We start from the raw sequence: 17,770 nt of genomic DNA, 5'->3' as shown, positions 1-17,770 counted from the left end.
GATATCTACTATCTTGCTTTATCTCCTCTGACCTAATCACATTAATATGCTGTGTTTATGCTTAAAAGGTCTCTAAAAGATTCTTATAAAACGGACCTGAGATATTTCCACAAGTAATGGAATGTGATGTAAACCACTCTAGAGAATATTTCACTCATACAACCTCAAAGAAAACAACATTAATATTAGGGGAAAAAAGTTTTCTGATTCTTCATTACTCTGCCCTTTTCCATGATTAATCTAGAGCATGTATCATGCCCTATAGATACAGATGTTTCTTATAGGTCTGAATCATAAGTTATCTGCAACCCATCAGCCACCGTGGAGGCAGTAGGTGTAGGTGCTATTGCAGGTTCAAGACACTCAGTAAGCAGAACTGAACACCAAGCACGTGGGAGGATGAGAAACAGAAAAGGGAAAAAAAGGTTATAGTTATATAGATTTCCACCCCTTCAATAGCTCAGTTAGAAGAGTGAAATGTACAGGTTTGAACCAGCGTTCACTTGAGCATTCTTCTGGTGACCAATGGGTGTGCCTGAATTTGGGGTATTTTTCTAAGGAAAGTAACTATGTCCTACCATCTCTGAAAACTATACTTAGTGGCTTTGATTCATGGAAATTTGTTCTGCTTGTTTTGCGGAGACAGACATATCCTGGCAGTTCCCCACTTACTTCTATTGCAACTTTTGCAGCAAGAAGAAAATATGTTCTTCCCCTATAGTCTTCTTAAAGCACAACCTGGAAGAAAGATGATTCTCATTAGGTACAAACAAAAGAGAGGAAGCTGATTTTTAAATATAAGATTCAAACCAAATGTCATTACAGCACATTAGAGAACAGTTCAAATACTTCCACTGTGCTTGAGTTTTGCTTTAGAAAACACTGCTGGAAACATGTGAGCATGAGGTGGGGAAGAAAAAGAAAAAAAAACATTTTGTTAAAAAGGATTTTTGCTGTCATGCAGGAATTTATTAAAAGATAAAGGGAGCACACATTTGGCCATTTTAGCAATAATCTCAGAAAACTGCAGTGGTCACCTGACACTAAAGATGCTCAGGAGCATGCCAGGTAAATACAGACATTTTGCTCCACTAGCAATGGCTACTAGAGAGTGAGTGAGTGGGAGAGGCAGTACAGAGCCTCGACACTGAACGTCCTTACTCCAAAGAAGCACAGTGTCTCCTTCATGGCAGGAAGCTGTGGCCAGGTGTTTGCCACATGCAGCTAAATGTCTTACACAGGTGCTCAGGCTTGTGAATCTGTTATAGCATTAGCACGTGTACTACCTCAGACCTTAAACCCTGAAACATTTAAACTGAACTGGTATATCAGAATTAGGGGTGTGGCATTTTTAAAGAAGGACACAAACACAAAAGCAAAACTTCTTAAGCTGGAGAATAAATACCAAAGAAATCCCATATCCTTTCTACCTGACACTAGGATGATATTTTATTACATAAGAAAAGAGTAAGTGGCCAATCCATTCTTGCTCTCTAAAAGAGCATAAAAATGTTTCAGATAAATTTTTATCAACTTTTAAGTTTTTCTGCTTAAACAGTAAGCTTTAGTTGGAGGAAAAACAAACAAACAAACAAAAAAAAACTCATCTCTTCAGAATATTTTATTCCCCAGTGGCAACAGATGAATGAGAATGTGCTACACTATTAAAGCTTTATGAAAGTTTAATTCATTATCAATACCATGATTTAATGATACATGGTTAAATGCTAAACATTAAATTAGCAATATAAAGTGAGTCAAAGTGATAGCCAGGACATAGGAATTTTAACTGCTTCAAATTCTATTTGAGATCACCAAAGGTCACAATGATCTATCTAAGAATTACACGCCTTTCCAAAAATTTACATTTACAATTAAAAGTGAATATAAAGTGAAAAAAATCACAATAGTAATTCATACAAATATTTTGAATAAAATGAAAAGGTGCCATTAGAGTCATCTCAATTAAATATGAATAATGCATTGACATGATCACCAGAACAAAAGTAGCCTGAAACCAATACTGTGAATATTTTTAAATTTGTTAAATTTTGTCATTGTACCTGCATTTATTTTAAGCTTGACCCAATTTTTTATTCCCTGAGCCATGATCATTTTCAAGGTGAACTACATTTTTGTCTACCTCCTCTAGCAGTTACAACTGCTATGACAGTTGAGTTGTTTGGGAAAAAAAAAAAAAAGTATAGTAAAGGTAATTTGCAATATGCCATTGATTTATGAAAAGAGGTACCAAGTATAAATACATCATGGATTTTAAAAAACAAAACCTAAATCAACTAAAAACCCATAATTAGCCCTCACATATGATGTCAATCCAGTTACCTATAATTTTCCAACCAATACCAAGTAATAATTTTAAATCAGAGGAACTGTTGTATTAATATATTCCACAGACACCTTACTGCTATTAGATGTAGGAAGATATGGTTTCAGTGATGATAGTTTCATCAGTTTTAATCCCACACACATGAGAAATTGATTCCACAGGCTAATCCACATGTGGTTGATACCTTAAACTTTAATCAATTGCTGAAAATACACTTTCTATTTGCCTATATACAATATTTGGCAAGTTGAGCTTGGTAGAGCAAAAAAAAAAAAAAAAAAAAAAAAAAAAAAAAAGTGAGCTTAAACTCAAAATTGGGGAAAGTAGACTTTGAGTAGGATTTCCCAGAGGTTTACCTGGTATTTTCTAACTGACCCTTTCCTGTCTCACCTTCTGCACCTCCACCCACCAACTCCAACACACCCAGGTACTATTTTAAAAGCAACAAATAACCTAGTAGAGTAAAATAGGGCAATGCTAAGAAAAGTTCGTATTACCTTCCAGCCCACTCACTTGTTTTAATGATTCATCAGGGAAACCCCACTTGTTAAAATATATCTAAAATCTCATTAAATAGTTAAAAAAAAAAAGCATGAAAAGATTTCTGCTTTGAAACATGTCATCATTGATTCCCCTAATAGAACCTATTAAAGGTACAAATGGAGTAAAAATACATTTTGCTAAAAAAGTTTCCTCAAAGTATTATACTACATTCTATTACATGGGGAGGGGGGGGGTAACAAAGATAAACATATCCCATCCCTTGAAAGAGTTATAAAAACTTTCATAAAAATCAGGCATAGTAAATTCATCCTAACCCCTAAAGCCTCAGTGTAATCTCTGAAGACTGATAAATAATATGACATCAAATGCAGTGCAATAAATTTGCAATCCTAAAAATACAGGCACTGACAATATTCTACATAATTAAAGTTTCACTAATAGTGAGGCATAAAATAGAATTCCTGAGCATTAGTCTGAAAATAGCATACAAGAGAAACTGATTATTATTCCGTTATCTGATTATGCAGCATGCAACCTAACATTTATGATAACTTGTATCCTACTTATATAATAACTTTTTAAAAAAATCTTGGGTTCATACTGAAAAAGGTGTAACAGTCTAACATTCTATTCCCCCATAAAGCTATGGATATTCTAATTTCATCAACTCTGACTTTAGTTTCCTGTTGTGAACAGGATTTACGTACCAAAACCAAGATTTGGTTAAAAGACTTATATGCCATACTGATTGTGAGACAATTTGCAGCTAATTTCAAATGTGCTGTTCCAATTATGTGATTTGTAATGATCTTTTAATACATGTTCTTTTCAAAATTACGTCTTATGGGAGTTCCCATCGTGGCTCAGTGGTTAACGAACCCAACTAGGATCCATGAGGACTTGGGTTCAATCCCTGGCCTTGCTCAGTGAGTTAAGGATCTGGTATTGCCATGAGCTGTGGATCCTGCATTGCTGTGGCTGTGGCACAGGCCAGCAGCTACAGCTCTGATTCAACCCCTAGCCTGGGAACTCCATATGCCATGGGTGCAGCCCTAAAAGACAACAACAACAACAAAATTACAATCTTATGTACATATATGGCTATTTAATTTTCCCTGATGAATATTTTCATTCTTTCTCAATTTGGGATTTAACTTTTTTGCTTAAAAAAAAATCATCATTTATTCCATGACTTGAATTAATACAAAGTCTTGGTTATAATGGTCAGTATCAAATGCAAATTCAACAAATACCTACACTACAGGCATTATGACATCATTCACTTGTTTTCAAATATGCATAATTTCCACAACTAAATATGTATATATATGAGTGTGTGTGTAGATGTGTAACAGATTCATTACATTTTTAAAAATCATATTCCACATTATATAGCAAAATTATAACTATGAAAAATTTTTGTGAGTGTATTGGTTTAATTTTACTTACAAAATAAAATACTAACCCCCTTTCAATTTTTCATTCTATCAATTTCATGAATAATTTTAAACTATAAAAGTAGCAATGAATTAGTTCTACTGAATACTAAAAATATTTTCAATTTGCTGACATTTTAAAATGTGGCAGTGTATTTATGAATCAATAGAAGATTTTATACCAGAAAATTATCTCATCACTCATTTGAACTACTGCATTACCCTTTTAAACTAGGTCTCCACACTACTATGCAATCTGGTTCCCATCACACCATTCTCCATAATCCAACACAAATAATCATCCAAAATGCAAATCTGATCATGAAATGGTATGCTCAAAAACCTTCCACACTGACATCCATCTAAAGAGCAAACTCAAGGCCCTGTGCATGGCAGTTAAGACCTTCCTTTTCTGGTCTCTTCCTTTCTCTTCGCTACAGTCTTGCTTCCTCTTCTCCCACTTCAGTCCTCTTCCTCCACTTCCCCCAGACCATTGCAGCTAGGCCTAGCACTCACACTCACCTAGTTATTTCACACTTCTGTGACTTCACACCTTTATCTTTTCTCTGTAAGCCTTTTCTTCAAGTTCACCTGATGAAATTTTCTTAAAATTTCTGCACATGAATCACCAAGTCTATGAAGCCTTTCCTTAAACATGACTTCTACTCTGTATAGTATCATTTTACCTGTTTTGCTCTATTTCCATGTTCTTCTTCCTTATGGGACAGTGAACAATTTGGAGTATGGGGACCATGCCTTTTTCTTCCTGGGGACTATCCTAGGATCTGTCCCCAGGGGTTGGGGGGGTGGGGGACGGGAAAGAGTATCATTTTTTTTGTAGAGCTGAACTGAAAATCAGGGGGAAATGGGACGCTGATTCTGACTTCAATAAAGTAACACTGCTTTCACCTTAACACAGGTCCTGACCAAACCCATGTCAGGTAGCATTATACTTGCTACTATGTACACTAGGGATTTCCCATTATTGCTGAAGGTTAAACTAAATCAAGCAGCTAGTACATCAGAATACATTTTATTATATTCTCTTTCAAATATTTATTCTTTTTTTCTTACTGTTCACAGAAATCAGAATTTATTGAAATTAATGAGTTATTTTCATGTAGATGTGTGTTTATCTTAACCTACTAGTACAACAAAAGTCACAGTGATTAAAGAAGTGAGAAAAACACCAAAAGCAATTGAATTCTAGGCCAAAGCAAGTTTCATGGCCTAAGAGAATATCTGTGAGCTCCATGAATTTTGAAAATCACCTACAGTTTTTTATTCTGTTTGATCTATCATCATCCTAGTTTAAAACTAGAAGTGGAAGTAGGATGAGAAACCCAATTCCCTCACCATCAATCTAGAGATCCCATTCCACATTTAGTAATTAGGCTTTTATTTAATGGGGAAGAAAAAAGGCATTTTTAAATACTTTCTGCCAACAATTATGCATTTTATAAAAGTTTGACAAGATGAATAATGTATTTGCTTTCTCAAGATGGCATTTCTCCAAGCCTTCCACCTTCCTGAAATGGGCTGCAAATCAGCTCAGTGGGAGAAAATAGGGTTTCCTGACCCATTCAGATATGGATCACTCAGCAAAGAAGCCAGGGTGTTTCAGAGAATCATAGGTGGAAAGAATGCTGGTACCACTGTTCCATCACTTCTCCTTTACAGAAGAAGAAATAGAGAATATTTGCATCAAAGAGTAAGTGGCAGAGCAAGGGTTTCAACCCACGACTTCTAACCTCATATTCACATATGTTCTCATTATACTTCACTGCAGGCACATGATCTGACCTAAATAAAAGTTGCCTCCATCTCCCAGTCTTTGCTGTTTGGGGATTAAAAATCAGTATTTAGTAATTATTACTATTTAAGTCACATATAGTGCAACAGAAGTATATACACAAGTGATATGTAAATGTCACTCTAAGATGATAAATATATGTATTGCATATTATATTTAATAATAACTCCAAATAGTTTGTATCTAGGACATTAGTGGTATAAGTCACACACAACTGAATAACAAATAGGATCATAAAAAAACTTTTCTGATTTCTTCCTAAGTCCTGCATAATCATCCCTCCCCTCTCCCCATAACCCTTATCCTTCACCCCTTAGCTCTAGACTGGCTCCTTTTTGATAGGATCATAGGCCTCAAGGACTACGATGGACAAAAGACCACATCCAAGGTTCATATGACAAGAAAGGTTTGCAGTGGGAGATGAGGAGATCAGCCATAGGATTACACTCAGACTATTTCATAATTTGCTACAGTCATCATCAAAGTCCAAGTCCCCTTGATATAACAATCTATAGTATTGCTCTGTATTTATCTCTTAGAGACTATGTTTACACGAGTGATTATATAATATCCATATCCTCCACTGGATATTAAGTTCCATGAGGACACTGACTGGGCCTGCTTGATCACCACTGTATTCCCAGCACTTAGCAAATAGAAGGTGTTCAACAAGTATGAGCTGAGTCAATAAACCATAAAACCCTTTAGCAATGGCCTTGACAATTTCTTCCTAATTCATCCAAGACCTTTATTATAACCAATCACAAATAATCACCCCTTACTAGCACTAGTTACTATTTACTCTCATTGATAGAACTTAATACCCACATTCTATCACCATCTAAATATAAGAGGTGACATCTTACTGTATTCAGAAACGACACACCTTATTCTAAGGAAAAAAAGCTCTGCCAACAGCCCTGCTGAGGTGTTTAGAAGTCATGTTTCACACCATGGGCAACTACCTTCTCTGACCTGTCTGGACTCTGTATGAATATTTAACCAAGGACAATCAAGTCTATAACCTGGAAGGAGTCAACTGGTTTAATCATTAAACTGATATTTTTTATTAGACAGAAGGATTATCTTGCTGCCCTACATTGACTTCTATGCCAAATTTTAACTCAGACCTACTTTGTGCAAGCTAATTATAAATATACACACCAAATAAGTTTAAAATAAAATGACTAACAGATTCTTAACTACACTGGTGTTAGTGAGTCTCACTCTGACATCTTTAAAGAACTTAATCCATATTAACTAAACAAAAAAACTGTTGAGCAGTTTCCCTCTCCAAGTGGGAGACACATATCACATTTTCAGTTAATTCTGAAACAGAAATAGCAGGGTTACTCTAAGACACAAACATCCTCGATGTCTTACTTGAAGTACAGAACCCAAGCAAATATGGGTGGCATTCCCTTGATGAGTTGAAATAAATGTCACCAAGTATAACGTTCTGGATTTACTCACTTCCAGTGAAAAAGAAAAAGGACATAGACTGAACTCCATTCTTTATCAGTGAGGGAAATCAGCTTAAAAGAAATGTGAAATCAGGGAGCAAAAGAACATCAGGTAAACAGCTGGGAGAAGAAAGGGAAATTTCCACAGAGGACTACAGGGCTAGAAATAAAAATCTTTAGTATTAATGTTATATACCTTTAATATTTTAAAATCCATTTTACATCAGTGAAAATCGCCATGCAATAACATGTTTTTTAAACGGTGTTAGGAAGTATGAGATGAAGCCAGTACTAGACTCTGTCCTTTAAGATGCAAATTTTAAAAACCATGTTTTAAAGATGTATCAGTTAAACTATTTAATGACATTTCTCTCATCTTCCACATGAATATAGACATTTATTAGAAGAAGCACTAGTTAAAAGTACACTGTTTTATCTATATATTGCACCAGGTCTTTTTCTAGTTGCCATATATTTTTCAAGCATCTTCTGATTTGCTAATGGTCTAAGACATTTGCTGATGGTTTAAGAAGCCATCGCTAGATAGAGTTTAGAGATTGTTATTGATAAATTTTAAAAAGCCCAGAAACCCAGTTTAGACCAGGACTAAGTATATTTGGAGCTAATAGATTTGGTGATGAAAGCTGTATCACTATTTTTAAATATCACAAGGGGCATATCATTAGCTACACACTATTACAAGAAAAAGAGTCAGTCTGATAATAATAGACTGAGATTTTAATATCCTGGTTGAGCCTGTTGAGTAAAGCAAAGGTATTACACAGACAATGGTGTGTGATTTCTAGAAGCTTTACTATTATCCATGGTTTTACACATACTTGCCCATATCACCTGATACATGTTTCCACTAAATAAAAGATAAGTAACAATAGCTTAAAGTTCTCTGACTGGGGCAAGCACTATGACTTTTATCTATTTAGTGGCCTTGTTTGTCACTATCATCTCTTTATCAAATGGTTTTTCAAGGAGGCATTCCAATGATACAAATATTTGTCTAGTGAGGTGGACCCCATAGTACAGAATATTCTCTGCAAACTATTCACAGCCACACTCTGTATCCCCACCATCTCTTAAGGAAGTAATTTCATAATCTGCAAACAGTGTATTCAAACAGAGTAAGGATGATTAGGAGTTAATTCCCCCTTGCATCTCTATCTGGCATATATGCATACCATATCTAGGACCATAACTCTTTCTACTGGATTAATTAGCATTCCAAGTTAACAAACAGCCTGAATCACTGAAGGGAGAGATTATAACTTAAACTCCTAAAACTAGGTACATAATATCTGATATTTCACATAATAGTTGTTCAACTGATCTTAGAACTGAATGAAGTAAAGAAATACTTTGTTTCTGCTTATTATTCCTCTTGTTCAATGCTCTAATGTCCCTTTTCCTGCTTGTTTCTAAACTTTACTTGCAAGAACTAAATTTAAAACATCAGATAAACTCCTTCAGATTGTTCGGAATAAATGCCTGCCAGACACAGCATGTTACCTCTCCCAGGCGTACTTGTATGCGACAAAGAGCAACAGGTGATGGCCATATTTAAGCCATCTGCAAAGTACAGTTGACTCTTGAACAACAGGAGGAAGAGAGGGGTTAATTCGTGTATAATTTATAGTAGGTTTCTTCCAATGTGTGAATTCAACCAACCACAGACCCTGGAGTACTGTAATATTTACTATTGAAAAACATCCTAGTATATGCAGACCTGTGCAGCAAAAACCTGAGTTGGTCAAACTGTAGATAAGAATATTTTGCGAATGAAAAGGACCCTTCTCAAGTCCTGAACACACACCTGAAGGCTGCTACATACTCCACTAAAGCTAGATTTGCATTGAAGTATTAAAATGTCCAATCACATTTGTAAACAATACAAAAAAAACTTAAAACCTGAATTAACCCGGGAAATTGTCAAGAATCTTTATTATAGTCTGTGCTCCAAATTGAAAGCCATCAAAATATCAAAAAAAAAAAAAAGAATCTCTTAGAATCAAATGATTAATGATCAAAACTCATGAAGAAGGTTTACTGGCATGGAAAATGTCTCCACTATAGTGTGAATGCATGAAATGACTATAAAAATATATGATGAAATGACTAGATAAGCATGAGAGTTGACATGCACACAGGTAGGCATAAATAATCATGAATGGTAGAATTATGAGTGATTTTGTTTTTCTCTTTGTGCTTCATTTTGTTCTTCAAGTTATCTTCATTGAATATGTTTCAACTTGCAATTAAAAGAAACTATAAATTTTTTTTAACTTCAGGGAAGTAGGCCAAATCATTTGAAATAACAAACTACTTCCCAATTACTGGAGGCTTATTCCCCTCTAGGAGATTGCAAGTGGTTTTCAAGTTATTTTAACTGCTATTAATATAAAGAAACTTATTTAAAAAAACTAATCATCAAGGGTTAAACTAATGGGGCTAGGGTTAGTCACAAACACTATAATTTGGTTTTGCAAAAACTGCTTGTCTAATGCATGAAATAAAATACTCAATTAATTTTAAAATGTACTTGAATTATTAAATAATTATAAACAGATCAAGATCTTTACTTACTATATTTAAATCTGGAGCTGTACTTTGACAGAGTGTGTTAGGAACTAAAATACTATTTTGGTACTTAACAGTTTTGAATAGGAACATGGGGAAGTACAGCGCAAACTCAAAGTTTTAAAGTTCAAGTAAAATGTCAAATTAATTTGTGCCTTAAATAATTAGGCATGGGTCTTGAAATAATAGGAAATATTTAATTAAGGTGAATAAATTGAAAAGAACTTCTAGTTTCACAGTTAATTTCTGAAGTATCTGTATTAAGAAAGCAGAAAAATTGCATAATCATCCATATGTGTTACACATGTTTAAAAAAAGAAAGAGACTGACTGGCTATTCAACCACTAGAGACAGAGTCTTGCAATGTTTAAAGAATGTCTTGTCTCCTCTCATAACCACTCAGATTTTTCCTATATTTACATACATGCATTAGGTGAATGGATATCAATAAATATTAACCCAAAAGCAACTTAGTAGAGAAATATTTTTAAATGGAACCTCCAGGTTCTAGCACTCTTTACAACTTAAACCCATATTTCATTGTCAAGTCATAAGAAACAACTGCATTATTCCTGGAATTGCTTCCTAATGTAAAACCATTTCATCATATTTCACTTTTAAAACCATCTATACCGAAAAACTTAACTTACTAACCCAGAAAGAAAACAACCTACCACTAAAAGTATATAAATAATTAAACGTTAACTCCAGAAAACACAAAATTATTAATAAAAATATGAAATATGTAAATGAAAAATTAGAGGCAAGTTTATCATTTCATCTATTTATAAAGGGAGACTAAGAATATACCTACCCATATATAACTTTCCATATTTTAAAATGAACACAAACTTGATATGAAAAAAGAAATCCTAGGAAAACACCATGTGGCATTTTTTAACTTTATTACCACTTTGTTGACTCTCTGTCCCAGAGCAGACCACCTCCAACATCAGTACTCTGACCTTATAGGAAAAGTGACAGATAAAGTTTATGGTGAGAAAAAAATGAGTTTTTATGGGTTTTCAAAAGGGAATTCTTATGACACTAAAAGCCATATAATAATATTGATTTGATAACCAACTTTTTTACTGCCAAATTACAGACCTCAGATTTCTAGAAAAATATGTGAGTGAATCTGCAGTAAGACACAATAAAAGAAAAGCTTGAGCTCATGAAAAACAGTCTAGATCTCTTTGCAAAATTTAAATATATATACAAGATAAATTTTTAATCAGGTCTTTTTTTAAAGTTTTCAGTATTCCAAGAAGTACCTTTTATGTTGGGACTGACTGACCCCTTCCAGCCATTTATCCAAAGTCAATCATAAGCTCACTCTTTTCTGAGCAAGTAATTTCCATGTCTGTTTCTAGTTTCCTTTGGTTTCAAAGGCAAATGTTCAAGGTACAGAAACAAGGATTATTTTCTTGTAAAACCAACTTCAAAAATCAATTAGAATATTCAAAATATTCCATTCTCACAAATGAAAATAAGTTGCTTGCTGAAATGACAGTCTTCCATTTCACTGCCTTAAAAATTAAGCTGGCATGGATAATAAAAGTGTTTTCTGACTGGATATGTTTGGCATTCAAATATTTTTAAAACAAATACTAATCCATAATTAGATTTCACAGGCACAATCTATAGAAAATAAAATTTGTTTTTATTTTTCTGAGAGAAATATTAATGATTTGATATCATAAAAAGCTGTAACAACACCATCACTTGCATAAACCTATAAACAAACTTGCAAATGAATATTTATTTTCCTTTGTAGTCTAGTTTTTGCCATTCATTCATTCAGTAACTATCTGTTGTGCCTACTATGTGACTGTCATTGTTTCAGGTGCTTGAGGATTAATCGGCAACAAATTTCCTGTTATCCTAAGAAATTTCTTTTTAATTGGAGTAAAAAGACAAGTAGGTAAATGTACATCATATGGTGGCAAATACTGTAAAGAAAAATAACACAGGATAATAGAGAGTAGGGCTGCTGAAGACTGTCATTGGGGAAGGGTAGTATTTTACCACGGGGTTGTCAAAACACACCCCACTGATGATGAGATGACATCTAAACAAAAACCAGAAGAATAGAGGGAGGGGGCTATGGGGATCTGGATCTAAGACCTCTAGATATCAGGCACAGCAAGCTCCTGATTCAGAATATACTTGGCATGTGCAGAGAGCAGGAAGGCCTATGTGCCTACAAAGCAGAAACAAATTTGCTTTATTTATTGAAAGTATTTATTGAATTAAAAAAATTATGCTAAGTGTTTTGTGATATTAAGATGACCCAAATATAGTTTCTGGCCTCAACCCTGGATATAATTACAATACAGAGTGAAATATGTTACAAAACAGTTGAGCTGGGTCTCAAAGAGGGACCAAGAGAAAGTTGTACTTCAAGAAGATGAACCAAGAGCCTAGAAAGTACAGAAGGCCAAGATCCCAGTTACAAAGAGGAGTTGAAAAAATGTGCAGACACTGCTGGTTCACTCAATACACTTAACCCTTTTCTCCTTTTGCTTTCTTGTAGAATTCAAGCTAAAATACTAGGTCTTCCAGGTGTGGGGAAGGGAGGCATGTTCCCCAGTCTTCCAAAATGACATAGGTAGAGAAGGTTCAAATTGGAAAGCACCCACTATTGGGAGCCAAGACACTGCTGCACAACTCTGAACAAATCAACAACCTGCAGGGCATTCAGCTGACCCATCCCAGGCCTGTGGTATCAGGCCCCACACTCTCCCAAGCCCTTCTATCCCCAGCCTCCCTCACCATCATCAACCTCGACTGCATTTAATCTGTCTTCCATTCTTCCTCTGAAATTTACAGATATCTTAGTGTCCATCCTCTACTTTAAAACTTATGATTATTCTACAGAAGAAAGAAAATTACTTAACAAGAAATAAGAGCCCTTACAATTTAATTCAAAGCTCCTTTTTAGCCTCAATTCCTATCACCTTCCCAGATACACCATTACTCCAAATGAAACAGACTTCCCTACCTTTTTTCAAACATTCCATATACATGACCCCCCACCAAGCACTGCTAGTGCTATTTCTTCTTTCTGGAATCTTTTCACCTTTACTACCTGTTAAATTCCTACATATATAGTTTGAGACTCCGCTGAGATCCCATCTCATCCCTGAGAGTTTAAATCAATTGTTTACCCAGATTTAGCCTGTCAGAACGCACCTTTCTCTGCTTATACCCCAAAGAGAGAGTTACCATAATCCTCCCTATACTATAGTTACATAGTTTATAGTTTATATGTATGTCTTCCCAACCAGATTTCCATTGTGTCAGCAGAGTTTCCATATAATTCATGTTTATATCTATATGCATAATCCAGCAAAGTACCTTGTACACAAGAGGCATTCACGTAATGTTTCAAATTCTCATCAATAGAATACAAGAAGCCCTCACCTTATGGGGGAGGAGAACAAAAGAGGTACTCCTCAATTGAAAATTACAGCAGCACCATAAAGTGAATTGTCCAGGCACTGCTATCATAGTTAGCTATTCAAATAAGTTCTAAATCACGGCATGGAAACACTGCATGCATTGCATGACAACATAAAGACAACAAAAAGTAAACTATTGAGTGCTTACTGGGCAGTATAAAATTTAAAAAGAATGGGGAAATCCAAAGCATAAAGCTACCTATATTAAGAAGTATTACCAGGATACCAAAACAATTGACTTAACAAATATTTAGGAAGTGCCTACTTTATTTTTTTTTTTTTTTTTGTCTTTTGTCTTTTTGTCGTTGTTGTTGCTATTTCTTGGGCCGCTCCCGCGGCATATGGAGGTTCCCAGGCTAGGGGTTGGAGCTGTAGCCACCGGCCTACGCCAGAGCCACAGCAACGCGGGATCCGAGCCGCGTCTGCAACCTACACCACAGCTCACGGCAACGCCGGATCATTAACCCACTGAGCAAGGGCAGGGATCGAACCCGCAACCTCATGGTTCCTAGTCGGATTCGTTAACCACTGCGCCACGACGGAAACTCCCGGAAGTGCCTACTTTAGACCTGACTATTGATTGCTGATGATAAAGGTGAATAAAAACAGTGAGAAAGAGCTGAACTTTTACAAACAATATTTTGAAGCACTAAGTGTTGGCTTATAAATTATTACTTCCTAAAGTATCACCAAAACAGCAGTTTAAGGACAAAGAGACTGACTATGGATACCCAATTCCAAGTCCAAATCTAGAAAACGATCTTGCCTAAATTGTGATTATGTAGGAACTCTCTCACAGGGCTGCTTCTGAATGTTAAAAGGGCTTCCTTTATTTTCAGTGACTATAAACTGCTCAGATAGAAAATTTGAGTTCCAGATACTTGAATATATTCCCTGCTCGGAGATAAGTTCTATCCATGCACAGGTTGTTTCAGTAATTAAGGTGCCAACAAGCCTGCCATTGTGAATGAAAAGGGAGGAATTTATTAAAATAGTGCTATATAGGGGATGTTGTATGGGAAATAGTGGATAGTTGTTTGCTTTGTCCTCTGAGGTCAAATAAAAGAACCAGAATGAAAAATAACAACAAAAGGGATTTAGGTTACACATAGGAGGGGCTGTGAGGCACTGATTCACACTATCAAGTTACACTCTGAGCCATTTCTTCTATAGATTCAGAAAATAGAGGTAGCCTGCTTTCTTCTAAAACAGTTTAGGACAAAGCAAGCACATGGCAAGATGACTTCTTAGGGTTCTTTTGGGCATGTTTTTCGATTTGTACCATTTACATGTGTATTGGAAAAATATGAAGCTGTCACTTTAAGAATTAAAAGCAAGAATATACCCAAAATGCCACCAAGGATGAAATTAGTGTGCTTTTGGCCATAAGCCTTCCAAGGATCTAAAAACTCATTCCTAAAAATCAACATCAATAACACAAATTATCAAATAACTTGTTTGCCTTACTAAAAAAACTCCAATTGCTTATTTCTTCAAAAACTGAAATCTTAGTATATGAGAATGGCAAAAATATTGTGTAAACGATAACCTATGCATGGAGTTAAAAAAAATTATATATTTTTTTTTTATTTATTTTTGGTTTCCTGTACTGTACAAAAGCTTGTCAGTTTGATTAGGTCTCATTGGTTTATTCTTGCTTTTATTTCTGTTGCTTTGGGAGACTGATCTGAGAAAACATTTGTAAGGTTGATGTCAGAGAATGTTTTGCCTATGTTCTCTTCCAGGAGTTTGATGGTGTCTTGTCTTATATTTAAGTCTTCATGCCATTTTGAGTTTCTTTTTGTGCATGGTGTGAGGGTGTGTTCTAGTTTCACTGATTTGTATGCAGCTGTCCAGGTTTCCCAGCAATGCTTGCTGAAAAGACTGTCTTTTTCCCATTTTATGTTCTTGCCACCTTTGTCAAAGATTAATTGACCACAGGTGTCTGGCTTTATTTCTAGATTCTCTATTCTGTTCCACTGGTCTGTCTGTTTTGACACCAGTACCACACTGTCATGATGATGGTGGTTTTATAATATTGCCTGAAGTCTGGGAGAGTTATGCCACCTGCTTGGTTTTTGTTCCTTAGAATTGCTTTAGCAATTCTGGATCTTTTGTGGTTCCATATAAATTTTTGCATTGCTTGTTCTAGTTCTGTGAAAAATATGGGTAATTTGATAGGGATTGCATTGAATCTGTAGATTGCTTTGGGTAGTATGGCCATTTTTACAATATAAATATTTCCAATCCAGGAGCATGGAATATCTTTCCATTTCATTACATCTTCTTTAATTTCCTTTATTAATGTTTTATAGTTCTCATCATATTTCCTCCTCGGTCAGGTATATTCCCAGGTATTTGATTTTCTGGGGTGTAATTTTAAAAGGTACTGATTTTTGTATTCCTTTCTAATATTTCATTGTTAGCATATAGAAATGCGACTGATTTCTGGAGTTCCCGTCGTGGCGCAGTGGTTAACGAATCCGACTAGGAACCATGAGGTTGCGGGTTCGGTCCCTGCCCTTGCTCAGTGGGTTAACGATCCGGCGTTGCCCTGAGCTGTGGTGTAGGTTGCAGACGCGGCTCAGATCCCACGTTGCTGTGGCTCTGGCGTAGGCCGATGGCTACAGCTCCGATTCAACCCCTAGCCTGGGAACCTCCATACGCCGCGGGAGCGGCCCAAGAAATAGCAACAATAACAACAACAACAACAAAAAAGACAAAAGACAAAAGAAATGCGACTGATTTCTGAATGTTAATCTTATATCCTGCTACTCTGGTGAATTTGTTGATCATTTTAAGTAATTTTTGCATAGAGTTCTTAGGGTTTTCTATATATAGTATCATGTCATCTGCATACAGTGACAACTTACAAAATGGGAGAAAACAGTTTCAAATGATGCAACTGACAAAGGTGTAATCTCTAAAATACACAAGCAACTTATACAACTCAACAGCAAAAAAGCCAACAACCCAATTGAAAAAATGGGCAAAAGACCTGAATAGACATTTCTCCAAGGAAGATATACAGATGGCCAACAAGCACATGAAAAAATGTCCAACATCACTGATTATTAGGGAAATGCAAATCAAAACTACCACAAGATACCACCTCATACCAGTCAGAATGGCCATCATTAAGAAGTCCACAAATAACAGATGCTGGAGGGGGTGTGGAGAAAGGGGAACCCTCCCGCACTGTTGATGGGAATGTAAGCTGGTACAACCACTATGGAGAACAGTATGGAGGTACCTTAGAAATCTCTACATAGAACTACCATATGACCCAGAAATCCTACCCTTGGGCATATATCCAAACAAAACTTTCCTTAAAAAAAATCACATGCACCTGCATGTTCATTGCAGCACTACTCACAATAGCCAAGACATGGAAACAACCCAAATATCCATCGACAGATGATTGGATTAGGAAGATGCAGTATATATACACAATGGACTGCTACTCAGCCATGAAAAAAATAAAAACAAATAATGCCATTTGCAGCAACATGGATGGAACTAGAGACTCTCATACTGAGTGAAATAAGTCAGAAAGAGAAATAAAAATATCATATGATATCACTTATATCTGGAATCTAATATAGGGCACAAATGAAACTTTCCACAGAAAAGAAAATCATGGACTTGGAGAATAGACTTGTGGTTGCCAAGGGGGAGGGGGAGGGAGTGGGGTGGATTGGGAGCTTGGGGTTAATGGATGCAGACTATTGCCTTTGGAATAGATTAGCAGTGAGATCCTGCTGTGTAGGTAGCACTGGGAACTATGTCTAGTCACTTATGATGAAGCATGATAATGTGAGATAATAGAATGTGTACATGTATGTGTAACTAGGTCACAATGCTGTACAGTAGAAAAAAATTGTATTGGGGAAATAATTTTAAAAAATAAAATTAAATTTTAAAAATCTAAGAAAAAAAGAAATTACACTTTTTTATTTACTAATGCACTAACGTGCTCCAACAGAAGTGTTAGTACTGTCATTTTGAGGATTTTTCTATAACTCTCAGAACTGAGTATCTTCTATTCAAAATAAATTTGACATCTGTACACAGATTTTCCCTTAGCAATAACAAACAATCCTATAAAATTCAGTCTATAACTCCTTTCAGATTAAAAAAAAAAAATGACTGTA

At 35.5% G+C, this 17,770-nt stretch overlaps 1 protein-coding gene across 16 annotated transcripts in view; it reads right to left on the bottom strand.

Annotated features, from left to right (window-relative positions):
• The window catches only part of GTDC1 (glycosyltransferase like domain containing 1), a 427,341-nt gene that overhangs the window by 329,258 nt on the left and 80,313 nt on the right, over positions 1-17,770 (bottom strand). For 8 of the 16 annotated variants that reach the window (XR_002339027.2, XR_014829227.1, XM_021074853.2 and 5 more), the window contains exon 1: positions 673-714. The exons of 3 other annotated variants lie outside the window; for them this stretch is intronic. The gene's annotated coding sequence lies outside the window, so the exon portion shown is untranslated. Of the gene's footprint in view, positions 1-672; positions 739-17,770 lie in introns of those variants that run through there. 5 more of the 16 variants (XM_084998899.1, XM_084998902.1, XM_084998900.1 and 2 more) reach the window with 1 other exon arrangement.

This window comes from Sus scrofa, chromosome 15 (assembly GCF_054392235.1).
Source record: "Sus scrofa isolate SSC_HxYL_T2T_F1_AM1 chromosome 15, Sscrofa_HxYL_maternal_Yorkshire_Landrace_v2.0, whole genome shotgun sequence".
Lineage (NCBI taxonomy): Eukaryota > Metazoa > Chordata > Mammalia > Artiodactyla > Suidae > Sus > Sus scrofa.
This window is presented reverse-complemented; position numbering and strand designations above follow the sequence as displayed.